The following is a 12,126-nucleotide window of genomic DNA, read 5'->3' as shown; positions in this document are numbered from 1 at the left end:
CTTTAGCAGAGGGATGGGGATGTCAAGCACCTTTGGCATCTTGGTGAGAGCTGCTAGATTTGTTACAACTGGGAAGCTGGATGATTCTGTTGTTGAGAACATTTGTTATGTGGGTAATTCAGCTAGAGCTAATAGGGAAAATAAATGAATAAAATAAATAAATGAATGAAATTGATCCTTAGTCATGGCTGAGACATCGTAGTCCAATGTGGTGTCTAAGGAGCAGAGCTTGGGAGAAATAGTGCTGGGATGAATCTTTAACATGGTGGATAAAATGTTTGGTTTAGACTTTTATGGTGGAAAGGATTTACTGAAACATACTTTGACTCATACAGAACTGCACCTTTCAGTGGAAAAAGAAAATCTTGCAATTTTAGTGTCTGTCTTCTTTTATTAGCTACATGGGATGAAGTTTCAAATCTCACTTTGGCTGGGAAACATCAGTATTTTGGGGGGTGTCCTGAAAAATAAAACAGCCTCCTCCACTTCTAAAAAAATACAGTTATTTAAAAATAATTTTACAAATGTATACATAGAAAGAGTTTTATATTCTAATGTGGTTTTGGGTGTTGTCTTATGTAACAGTCCAGATGTGGTTATTGTCAGCAGAGAACTTTTGTTAGCAGGAGTTCATATCACCAGAAAGAAAAAGGATGCAAAAATTAAAATATTATATTTTACAAGGAAGGGTGTTTAGTCACAATTAATTCTGGAAAACGAGAGACACTGACTTTGCAGTAGAACATCAAGAAGCACAACTTGGTATATCTCATTTAGCAGCTCATTGACGAAGGGATGAGTATGGGCATGGCTGAGGACCACATTAAGTGCTAGACCTTAAAAATTTACAGAAATGGTGCCTCTTAACTAAAATGCTAGTGGAAGCCTAGAGGCTATTACTTTATTTAGTTCTGCTAATATGCTGCTGGTTTTACTCTAAGCAAAGCACATTATTTTATCCTCAAGCAATCAGATCGGAACTGAAGGGTGTGAACCTCCTGTCTTTAAGTAATAGGTTGTGCAGGGTTTTTATGGTTTTTGTTGGTTTTTTTTTTACCTTTGGATTTCAGTGTGAATAGGATTTTGTCTAAATCACCCTGTAAGTTAAATTTACTGTAAACAAAAGTAATGCTGCCAGAAGTCTTGTATTCAATACAGATCAGAGATGAGTGATTTTACCTTTAAGATTTGGACATAACCAAGTACATTTTGAGCAAGTTAAAAATGAAAGTAGTCATCTTCTATTTGAAATGTAATGGTCTGGTCTGAAGAACATGTCATAACTTGCCTGCAGTGAAAGAATTTTGTTGGGCATATGCAGTATTTAAAATAATTCCTTTAAAACATGATTGTTTGAGGTTCATCTAATGCTCTGTGACAGGGTACAGCTGTAACAGAACTGGAGATTCTCTGCTGGAGACTCTTGACAATACACCAGTGGCTTCCCTTCAATCTTGGGATTTAAGCAGAAGAGTTTTTACAATCAGCCTTCAGTTTCATATTTTATTTTGCTTTTATTGCAGTTATCAATTTTTACTCCGATTATTTGGAGGTAGCTGGGTGCTGTTTGGGTCCAAAGAAAGGTGATTAAGCACATGAGCCCAGTAGCTCCACTGTGGGCTAATTTTAGGCTGAAGGCTTAAAATCTTATTTCAAACATTAATCTAAAATTCTCTGCCTTAAAAGTCAGTAATGAGTTTCACATTTACTTAAATCTGAGCGAGTTATTTTCACATCACCAGTGAAAAATCTAAACAGATTTTTGTTGTCTTCTGGTAATAATCAACTCCTTTTTTTCCTAACGTGAAATATGTTTGTGATTTCATGTCTATAGTCAGCAAGCTGTTTTAAAAACTGTTTCCATTCTTGCTTGAGATGTGTAAGTGGACTCATAGAATATAATAAATAGGAAAGGGTGATATGCCTGGGGCATTTCATTAACTAACCTCTTGAGTCTGATGATGGAGATGCTGCAAGGATGCCTTTTTTCAGTGGAGTCACAATGAGACTGTGAGCATTAAGGGGTTAACTGCTTACATTTCTGCAACTTTTGTTAATGCACATATTTGTTAGTTTTGTACTAAATGTAAAGAAAGAAGGATCTGGTTCTGAAAAAGTCTGTGTGTCTTGTTTGTGTACAGATCTTTATGCTATGCTTATCACTAATCTGCCTATCAGCTGGCAATAAAGAAATTAATCTAGACTTGCACATGTATATAATTGTTTTATATTCTCCTTCATGGAGATGTATTGTAGAGATGCTAATTAAGGTTAGGTTGTTTTTTTTATTTTTGTTTGTTTGTTTTTCTCATTGTATGGAATATTCTTTTTAACTTACATAGGTAAGCTGCCACCATGTATAAAAATACACTCTCAAATATATAAGTATATATCATACATATCATATTATACCATGTATAAGATGTTCAGTTTCTTGAATGTTCCATATCAAAGAATAAAAACATTCTGCAGGAATAGCGTTCAGATCAAGGTATAGCAGTTAATTGGTTTGTAGCCTCATGTTAAAAACATCTTTCCCCAACAAACTTGGTGTGTTAAACAAGTCTCAAAAATAAAGAGATTGTGGCAGTCTTATTGATGAGTACGTGAACATGCAGCTTGTGTTTGCTGATTTGTGCAGTTTTCCCATATCATATAAAGGCACTTCAAAATATACTACCCATTTTAGGGATCCAGTGAAGACTAAGCAGTGATAAAGCAGGGACTTTGCCTGAATGGCTGTAATTAACATCAAGTCACTACTTGAGAGGTTTAATTACTAAAAGGGAAAAAGAATGGAGGTCACAGGAAAAGAATATCTCACTAAAATATGCCACAGTTTCCCTTAGAACCACACAGAATATTTTGTGCATTACCTTTTTATCGGGAGATAGATGTGTTATCAGTACAGTTCCTTACCCAAGAATTTGTTCATAGTAATACTGTCCTTTTAATGAAGTCTCTGAGGAAATAGGTGTAAATTCAGTGTGAGAAGCTTGTAGGACTTTCCTGATGGGAAGGTGCAAGGGAGAGGTTTGTTAGCCCTACTGGAGTTGGTTGTTCTCTTTGTAGGTTTTCTACTCACCAGCTTTCAAACTCTACAATGAATTATTTCACAAAGTTTTGTTAAAATCAGTGTAGCTATTTCCAAGAGTAAAACAAGGAAAAAACAGCTGTCAAATAAAAAGAAAATGAGGGAACTTTTGTCTGAGAAACTCTTGGAGCAAAGACTACAGTTGCTGTCAGCATGGTCACCATGCCAGAAATACGTTGTTCTCAGGGTTTTTTTAAGATATGCCTAAAATAAGCCCATTTAAGATGCTGGCATCTCTCTCTGAGGAGAGATTTCCTTAGACTTTATCAGTGAAGTCCTGTTAGAAGGCTGTCTCACACTGCCCCTATCAGGTCCCGTGTTTCTGATGCCTGAGTCTGGGCACCAAAACCGAAAACAATTTTCTTGCATTTGGAGCCGTCAAATGTGTCTCTGCTTGTACCTGTCCCACAACACGGGAGTATGGAGAAATTTCCTGTCTTGATTCACCTGGGAACAAGGGCAAAGTCGGCAGGGGAGAATGAAGAAACAGATTGGAGGTGGTTCAGGGTAGTGGAGGGAGGATTGAGTGCGGTTCACAGGAGACACTTAGGATGTCTGGCTGGGGAAGCAGCAGTGTCTGTGACAAGGGGGTGTGAGCATGGAGGATGCTGTCAGTGCTCTCTGGAATGAGGCAGCGTGTGGGAAAGGGCAGGGAGCTGGGAAGTGGCTCGGGAAAGCACACAAAAGCTCCTAGGTTACGCCATGGGTAGATCTAATTAAGGAGCAGAGCAGTGGCAGGCAGGGATGAGCAGTGATGCCAGGCAGGAGACAGCGATAGTCCTGTGTGAGCTGCGGGGGGAGGGGAAACAACTGCTGCTGACACGGCCACGCACTCACAAAGGAGCGAATTAATGGTTTGCAGCTTCTGTCGATGCCTTAAATTTAAACTACGTGTGTTGCTATTTCAACTTAACACTTACGCTCTGTGTTTATTTATGTGCAGGTGTATCATTCTACAAGAGAACAAAAAAAAAAAAAGCAGAAAAAAAAAAAAAAGCTGGTTTGGATTCTGTTGTATCTGAATATGCAGGGCTGGAATCTGCAGCGATTCGGGAATTGATTGGCAGCTGAATGAGGCACTCTGACTGTGAGTGTGGGTGTGAGGGGCCAGGCAGCACTAGCAGAGGGTTACAAGAGCTGGTCGCTGTGATGGATACCTCCTTTTCATGCCCCTCTGCTGCCGCGGCTCCGTGAGTGTCCTTCCTTTCCCATGCAGGGGCTTTTATGTTGGTTTTGTTTTGTTGGGTTTTTTTTTTTTCCCCCAGTCAAGCCCGTAGAAGTTGAATGCAGCCCAGCACCAGTAAAATGGTAACATGAGCCCATGCAGTGTGTGGCACAGGATAGCATCTCTTCAGGACAGACAGAAATTCTAGAAGGAGAAGGAGAGAATGCAGGTGTATAGAATTCCCCATTAGCAGCCATTATGGCCTGCTAATGGGTAACTTATTCTTGTCCTGGTGCAAACATATTGACTGCTCTTTTTGTGTGTGTGTTTGTTAATGAGAATATCTGGAAAACTATTTTTAGAACAAAAATACTTACAGTGTAGCCTCCATTGCTCTAATAAGAAATGTCTATTAAACAAAAAATGAAGGCGTTTTTAAAAATGTCAGTCTTCATTTTTAAAAAAAAAATATGAAAGTCGAGAGTTTTATTATGAGAAATATAAATGAGAATTAAGTTTCCAGTAGAATGAAATCAGTTTTCTCAGAAGCACCACGGCAATGAAATTATCAAAGATGCATAGAAACTGTATGTACATTTTCCAGGATAATATACGTATTCCTTTACCTTCTGTCTGTCACCACTGCAGAAGTAAGTAACTTGGTGGTGTCAGTCCAAATGAGAAATTGACCTTCATCAAACTGGAAATAAAACTTCTAAATACTAAAAATTATCAGGTGTTTGGGAAAAGCTTTTTGGGATGTGAGCAGCTCTCTGGTGGGGTAGGACTCCCTGGGGTTTGTGGTGGAAGAGGAAAGTTCCAAACATCTGTGTGCTTTGAAAGGCTTGTTGAATGGAGAAAGATACTATTTTTGTTTTGTACTTCTCCCTCTCTTCCTTGACTCACCCATGCCAGAGAAAAGGTGTCTCTGTCCTTTCAAGAATTACATCATCTTTGTCTTTTCCATTAGTTTTGAATCTGAGAAGGTTCCACTGTTTTTCTTGTAACTTTTTCTCTTGTAATATTTCTTGACTGATCACGACACAGTTCAGTTAATGGAATCAGATGATAAAAACATGCTAGAACCATTGCTTTGGAAGAAGGAGAATATAAGAAATTATTAAAAAAAATTAACTGAGCTTGATAGAGGTTTCTAAGCTGTGAATTGACTTGAAGATTTAAGCCCCTATGTGCTGTTATGTTGTAGCCCTTACTCTTGAACATGGGGATTTAGAAAGAAAGGGTTTAAAAAAAAATTGAGAATTTACTTGAGAATTACCATCAAAAGTTGCTGACTTCATGAGCAGAGCATTAACAAGACTTCGAGAAATAGAGACTAAAGGAGGGGGAAGAAAAACGGGGGGATGACAGGTAAAAGTCAGAGAGCAGCAGAAATAATTATCCTAAGAACAGAGGCGACTTGAAGGCAAAGAGGTTAGCAAGCCTGAGAGCAGGTGGTAAGCAGGGCACCAAATTTGGGGTTTGTTGAGGGAGAGAAAGCATGAGAAGGTCGTTTGTTTTGTGTTACGTGCTCCCCATGGGTGGGGAGATGAAATCCACGACTGAAGATCCAGATGCTCGTCAGATAAAACATCCTCATTTACTGTTCAGAGCTCATTTATGTACTTGATTGGAAATTCCTGGGCTTAGTTAATTGGTTGGCATCTCTTTCTGCCCAGATCTCTGGTCAGTGATGTACTTCCTGCTAATCTGGAATAGGGATGGTTGGGGCTCCTCTGTATCTTATTTGGGGACGTTTTCAGACATGAACTAGGCTACTGAGTTGGATTTGTGTTGTGGTCAGATTTACCTTTCCAGTCCAGGCCAGCTGTACTGAGACAATACTGTGACAGTTTTTTTGCTCAGTCTAGTGGAGCTCTGTATAAAAAAGCTTCTGCATTTATGCTCAGCTCTGACAGTATAGCTATTAATTCTGAATGAAAAAATAGCAAAATAAAGGATTGGCAAGATGTACACTGACCTTTTCTCCTTCCCATTCTTCTTGCTCCTAAAAAACTTCTCAAACTAACACCAAAAACCTTCTAACCATTTGGCCAGCTAATAGTTTGAGCTAACTTCTTATAACAAGAATATAACTTTCTTACTTCTTTAACAGTTGAAGTTATAGTAAAATCCCTGAGCAGTTTGACAGAGTGTCTAGTCTTTAATTTTTAACATTTCTCTTTCTGAAAGCCATTTAGAGTTCAACTCTTTACTGACACTCTCCCTTGTCAGTCTTGCACTTAAAGCAGTTAAGCAAAGCAAGTGACATATTTAAATTTTAAGTGTCTGTACTCTGAAACTGCTGTGCATAATCAGTTTAATATGCTCCATGAAAATGTATGCAACAACTAATTTAAAATAGGTGTTTAAGTGGATGACCATAGGAAAAGAAAACAGGATGAGGCTTTGGTACCTCAAATGCCTCCATTTGGCATAAAGGCAGAAATCACAAAATCACAAATAGGAGGAATAGAACCAAACATACTAGGACTAGATTAACTGATACAAATAAGATTATAGCTATGCATTTATTCCTCAATTGATATTTTTTATGTGCATTGACAGAACTAACATGAGAAATATTGCCATAATAAAACATAAGAAGTAAAGGGAGACAAAAGAAAAAAGAAATAAGGCAAAATAACTGAAAAGGGGACAAAATGCAAATCAAGAATGCCAAAATAAGCAGCAGCAAAACCATACTTTTAAAATTGCAACAAGTTTATATGAGAAAGGTTTTAAGAAATACTTCAATGACTGAAAAAAAAGTGCCGAAACCATGTAATGAAAATCATCTAGAAAATAGGGGATGCCTGCTTTATTTAGAATGAATGTGTTGAGAGTAAGTACAGCATCCTTTCTCTGCCAGGGTAACACTTGCACCAACTGCTCTACTATGGAGCTGCTCACTTCCCAGAGTAAAGGGCCCTCACCTGACAAGAAGGTACACCAGGTCACACAGCTGTGAGTGAAAAGCAGTTTCAAAAAGTAAAAAAAAAAATAAAAATAGTAACCTACATCTTCACCATTCCCAATGAATGGTTGTTTCTCTATTTTTAAATTTCATTATTATTGTCATAGTTCCTTTCTTAGGTGTAGAATTATTCAGAGTATATGAGAATGATGGAAATGTTCATTGGTATTCAGTTCTTCAGAAAAGCTCTTTTCTGTGAGAACTTGAAATGCGTTATTGTTGGTAGCTTAATTCAGCTGTCATATGGTGAATGTAGATGCTAATGAACTGGATAATGTTAATATCAAGGGATAGATTAGTGAATAGATTTTAAAATACATTTTATATGTCTAGAATTCCCCTAAACAGAACCAGCTGCTGCCATTTTGTAAAATAACATTCATTGCAGAGGAGAGATCAATTTTAAAGTACTAGTAAATGTTTAGTTAAGTTTCCAAAATTTAGTAGTCTTCCCATTACTTATTTGCTTTGTCTACTTATCTTTTTTTTTCCTCATTGGGCTTTGCTGCCTGCTTGGAGCATTCCTTTTAATGTGTGTGCAGGTCTAAATTGCATTGCTATACCAGGTATATAAATACATGTATATAAATATAAATATACTTGCTTACATCTTCTTCTCAATAGGGACGCCACTGAACTGAAGTAATTTCCCATAAGCCAAACATTTTTAAAGTATCATTTCTTTAACTTTTTTTCTTCTGTGTTTTAGAGTCAAGTAAATTAATTTACATCTATCTGTGACTGTGGCTCAAAGTGTACTGCAGCCAGTAGTTACAAGGGGGAGGATGTTTAACTGGCTGGAGCCCATGCTCCTAGGAATGTATCCCTCTTTCAAGGAGTTTGCCCCTGAGCAGATAAATTTGTGACAGATACAATAATTGCAAACCCAGAAAAACATGGTGCATCTTCAGATAGTTTTTCTAGATTAGTGATTTCTGACTGGAATGTAATGGATTGACCATAGTGAAAGCTAAACTGGTCTACAGGTATCTTAATATACAGCACTGAGAATTCAGTGTCATCTGTTACATCCAGGCAGGTCAGGCACTGTGTCAAGTTCTTGGTAACAGTGGTAGGGAGTGCCTGTATCCACAAATCCAAGGAGTTCTCAAACAGAAACATCTGAAAACATGTTGGCATGTCTGCTGCCAGGGAAATACAGGCAGACAGGCAGGGATGGATTAGTACATTTTGGATGGTTCATTTTAATGATTTATACTTAGGGAAGCCTGTGATGCTTCATTTGTATTTGTTGAATTCTCAGTTTCTGAAAGTATTTACTTCTGTTACGTGATTGTGCTGGGGAATGCCTTGCACGTATAAAGTAACACTAATGTAAATTCTTCTCTGTTTGGACATGCATTCTGGAAATTAAGATTAAACTGTTTTGTCTGGGTGAATATTTGTAAATGTTAAACATTTTTAATTTAAACACTTTTCTCTACTTGGACATGTGGTATGCAAATTGAAGCCTGGGTGCCACACTGCCTTGGGGAAAAGGGGTCCTTAGTCTTCACTATTAAAAACCAAGAATTTGATTTCAGAGCTTCATGCCTTGCTGCTTTTGTCAGGGGAAGGGGATGGAAAACTGCAGTGGTGTCTAGTCTTTTCTGAGCTTGAGGTAAGGAGGAAGAATAGGCCAGAAAGAAAAGTGAGAAAATGCTGTTTGTAGACACCTATTTCTACTCTGTGTCTGCTCACCCTCACACATGATTATGTGCTGTCTTTGTGCATAATTCTGATCTCTCCTTAGTAACCTTTACCTAGGGCAAATACTGCAATTTGGTCTCCAAGTGTGCTGCATAAGGGAGGATTCTCTGATGGGCATCTCAAAAGGCAAAGGTTATGTTTAACCTAAGTTCTAAGCCCTTTTTCTGATCAAAGGCTCATGGATTCTTCTGCAGCTTCCTTAGCTTTTTTCGGGTTGTGAGAGGTAGAATGTGTGGATTGCATTGTTTTCAAGAGAAAAGCATCATAATGTCTGCTTGGTCTAAAAGAGACAATGATTTACTCTATCTTAATAACAAGAGGCTTCACTACCTATAGCACTTTTCCTTCAATAGAGGGACTAGGATCCTACTGGGGCAGAGATCTTGTCTTTAAATTCAGTTAATGACAGTAATAATTCTCATGTGGCCTCCACTGCTCTGTACAACATGAGAGAGAAGATTAAAAAATACCCAACAAGAAGAACTTCACTGGAGCTAAAAAGCAGTGAGTTGTGTGAAAGACAGAAATTTTTAGTGCCTAAATATAAAGTAATAGGAATATGTTCAAACACAGTACTGTATGTACTGCTTTTAAAAGAATAATTTCAATTTGATTAAGAAAACTACAGTTAAATCAGCCTTCTCCTGAATGTTCTGGCTGTCATTTTCTTCAGCCAGTATAAACCTGCCTTTCTGGTTTACGAAGCCACAGTGCTAACATGTAAAGCAAGATGTTATGACTCATTGAAACAATTCTTTGTTCTCTCTTGAAAGAGTTGCTGATGGTATTTTCAAATGTACTTGGGTTTACCCCTAAGAATGCAAGCCTTTCGCAAGTCTGAGCTTAATGCAAGGCAGATTATGTAATTTTTGCAATGACATGTGATGTGAATGTAATCCTGTTAATGTCTTTGATAGTTTTGGTTTCCAGCTTTGCTGAATTTTGGTGTAATTTTATCGGGGGAAATAAGCTGGTTTATCTTAGTTTGCAAAACTTTGAGCAAATGAGGTAAAAATGTGTTTCAGAACTGAGAAGTACTTACTAAGGGATTCATCAGCAAAACTACTTTCTTGACTCGACTTGAAGATGTAAATTGCATAAAACCCTGAAATCATGTGGCTAAAAATGAGAACTTCAATTGAAAATGAGTCTGCAGTGGTTTCACCAAGGGTCAGTGTTTTACCTGGACAGTACTCACCAGCGCTGGGAAAATACAAGGTTAAGGAAGGTGAGGTTTGAAGTGTGTGAGGATATGTCCTGGCGCACATCCTGGCTGTTCCCTTGCAAAGCACTTCTTTGTGTTGGGCAGGCTTTGCTGAAAGATGTGAAAAGAACTGGCAAAGAGGGCTGTGGAGACTACAAAGTGCAGTCTGTTTTGATTGAGGGTGACCAAAGCACTGAGCTGCTGTAGAGGTGGAGAGCCCCCAGCCATTGTAAGCTGGATGGGTTTGCTCAACCTTTCCTCACAGCCAGACCACCTGTTTCTGCAGGACCTGCAATTATTGAAGTTTTAATAGAGGTGCATCAAAAGAGAAAAAATTAACAGGCATTTATGTTTTCTCTAAGTAAAAAGCAATTGAAAAGCATTTTATCTCTGAAAGGAAAGAGGTTTTAATTTTAAGCAAACCATGTCTGAAATCTATGTTTTTCCTGGGGGTAGCGTGCCAGCTTTAGGGTCCATGGAAGGAAAGCTGTCCCAAAAACTCCATGTGCAGTCCTCAGCTGAATGAAGCAGACTTCCAGACAAGAAGGGCAGTTGTATTGTAACTGGTGCAGAGTCATCTAAGTTGAGCTTCAGTAAGGCTTAAACTTCTTCGATTACTCCCAAGGTTGTGTTCTATTATTGTAAGGCGAAATGGGAAATTGACAGCTTCATCTTGGTGGCTCAATCAGTATTTCTCAGTGCTGCTTAGAAAACCAGCCAATGCTGTGAATAATGGTGTTGATCAGACAAGGAAAAAGCTCACTGAAAGCAAACAGATTTGAACTTCACACAATCATAGAAACTGAGCAAGGCTTGGGTGAGCACCACTCGATGTGTTCTGTGAGCCATGGTGCAGGCAACCCTCTTTATACCTTCTGCAAGGGTTTACTGACCCCACTGTGGTTAATGGTGTCAAAAACCATCAACTCTGAATGGCAGATCCTTTAGTCTGAACTGTTCTCTGAATGTTTAGTGCCCATTTGGAAGTGTTGCAAGCATTTATCTGCATGGGCCAGTCAGGGCTGCTTGTTTATTTTGAACTTTTCTTGTGTCTCCTTCTAGAGATGCTTGTCCAGTCCTAGGTTCCCAAGACATTTTTGTACTGTTTAAATGATGATGGAAATAGCTAACAATGCTGAAGGTAATTTTCCTTATAAGACACAGAATCATTCAACAATCCAGTTAGAAGGGGCTCATCAGGATCATCGAGTCCAGTATATGAATGATGAGATAACAATGTCCATTTTAGTGGGATGTCTCCTGTGCTTCTTTTGAATGACAACTGATTTAAAAATAAAACTAATAAGGACAATTACTACTTCAGTCTTAAACCCCTATTGTCTAGTAATCAAACCTTTATTTTTAGTATTTTGTTAAGGTGTGTTTTGTTTTGTTCCATCTTTTTTCTTCACTGCTCCTGGTAGTCACTCTACAGCTTGTCTTGCTTTGTTCTCACAACCTGAGTTCAGCTTCTTGTTGATGAAACAGATGATAAAATCACTGTTTTGCTCTGGTTTATCCAACTTGATGAATTGAGATTTAGTGAATTTCTGCCTACCTTAATTATGTTTCCCCCCAGATTTCCCTCTGTTTTCTGGCTGATCATTAAGGCTCACTGTACACATTGAAGGAGTATGTAATTGAAGTTGCTTGATGTAAACAACCAGCCTGATGGATTTAGACAAAAGAGAACCTTTCAAGTACATCTCCTGCTTTAAGCAAGTATATAGTAAATCTGGTGAATAGCATGGATATGCAATTTCCAGCCTACAAGAGATGTTTGCCTTGTCATGGCTTGCTTAGCGTGTGAGTGGCCTCCTGAAATTGTTGTATTGCCTCTGCTCATGGGTTTAGATATTAATCCTGATCAAATGCACCTGCTGAAAAAAAATAGATCTTAACTGTTGTGATGTGATTGATACTACACTAGCAGAACTAAGTTAAAGAAGTTTTTAATCAGTATTATTTTAATTTTG

General features: G+C 38.2%; 1 protein-coding gene across 3 annotated transcripts in view; it reads left to right on the top strand.

Annotated features, from left to right (window-relative positions):
• The window catches only part of EPB41L4A (erythrocyte membrane protein band 4.1 like 4A), a 120,713-nt gene that overhangs the window by 36,734 nt on the left and 71,853 nt on the right, over positions 1-12,126 (top strand). The gene's annotated exons all lie outside the window — the stretch shown is intronic.

The sequence above is a fragment of the Parus major genome, chromosome Z (genome assembly GCF_001522545.3).
Source record: "Parus major isolate Abel chromosome Z, Parus_major1.1, whole genome shotgun sequence".
In the NCBI taxonomy this organism is placed as follows: domain Eukaryota; kingdom Metazoa; phylum Chordata; class Aves; order Passeriformes; family Paridae; genus Parus; species Parus major.
The sequence above is the reverse complement of the archived record's forward strand: the minus strand, read 5'-3'. Positions and strand labels throughout refer to the sequence as shown.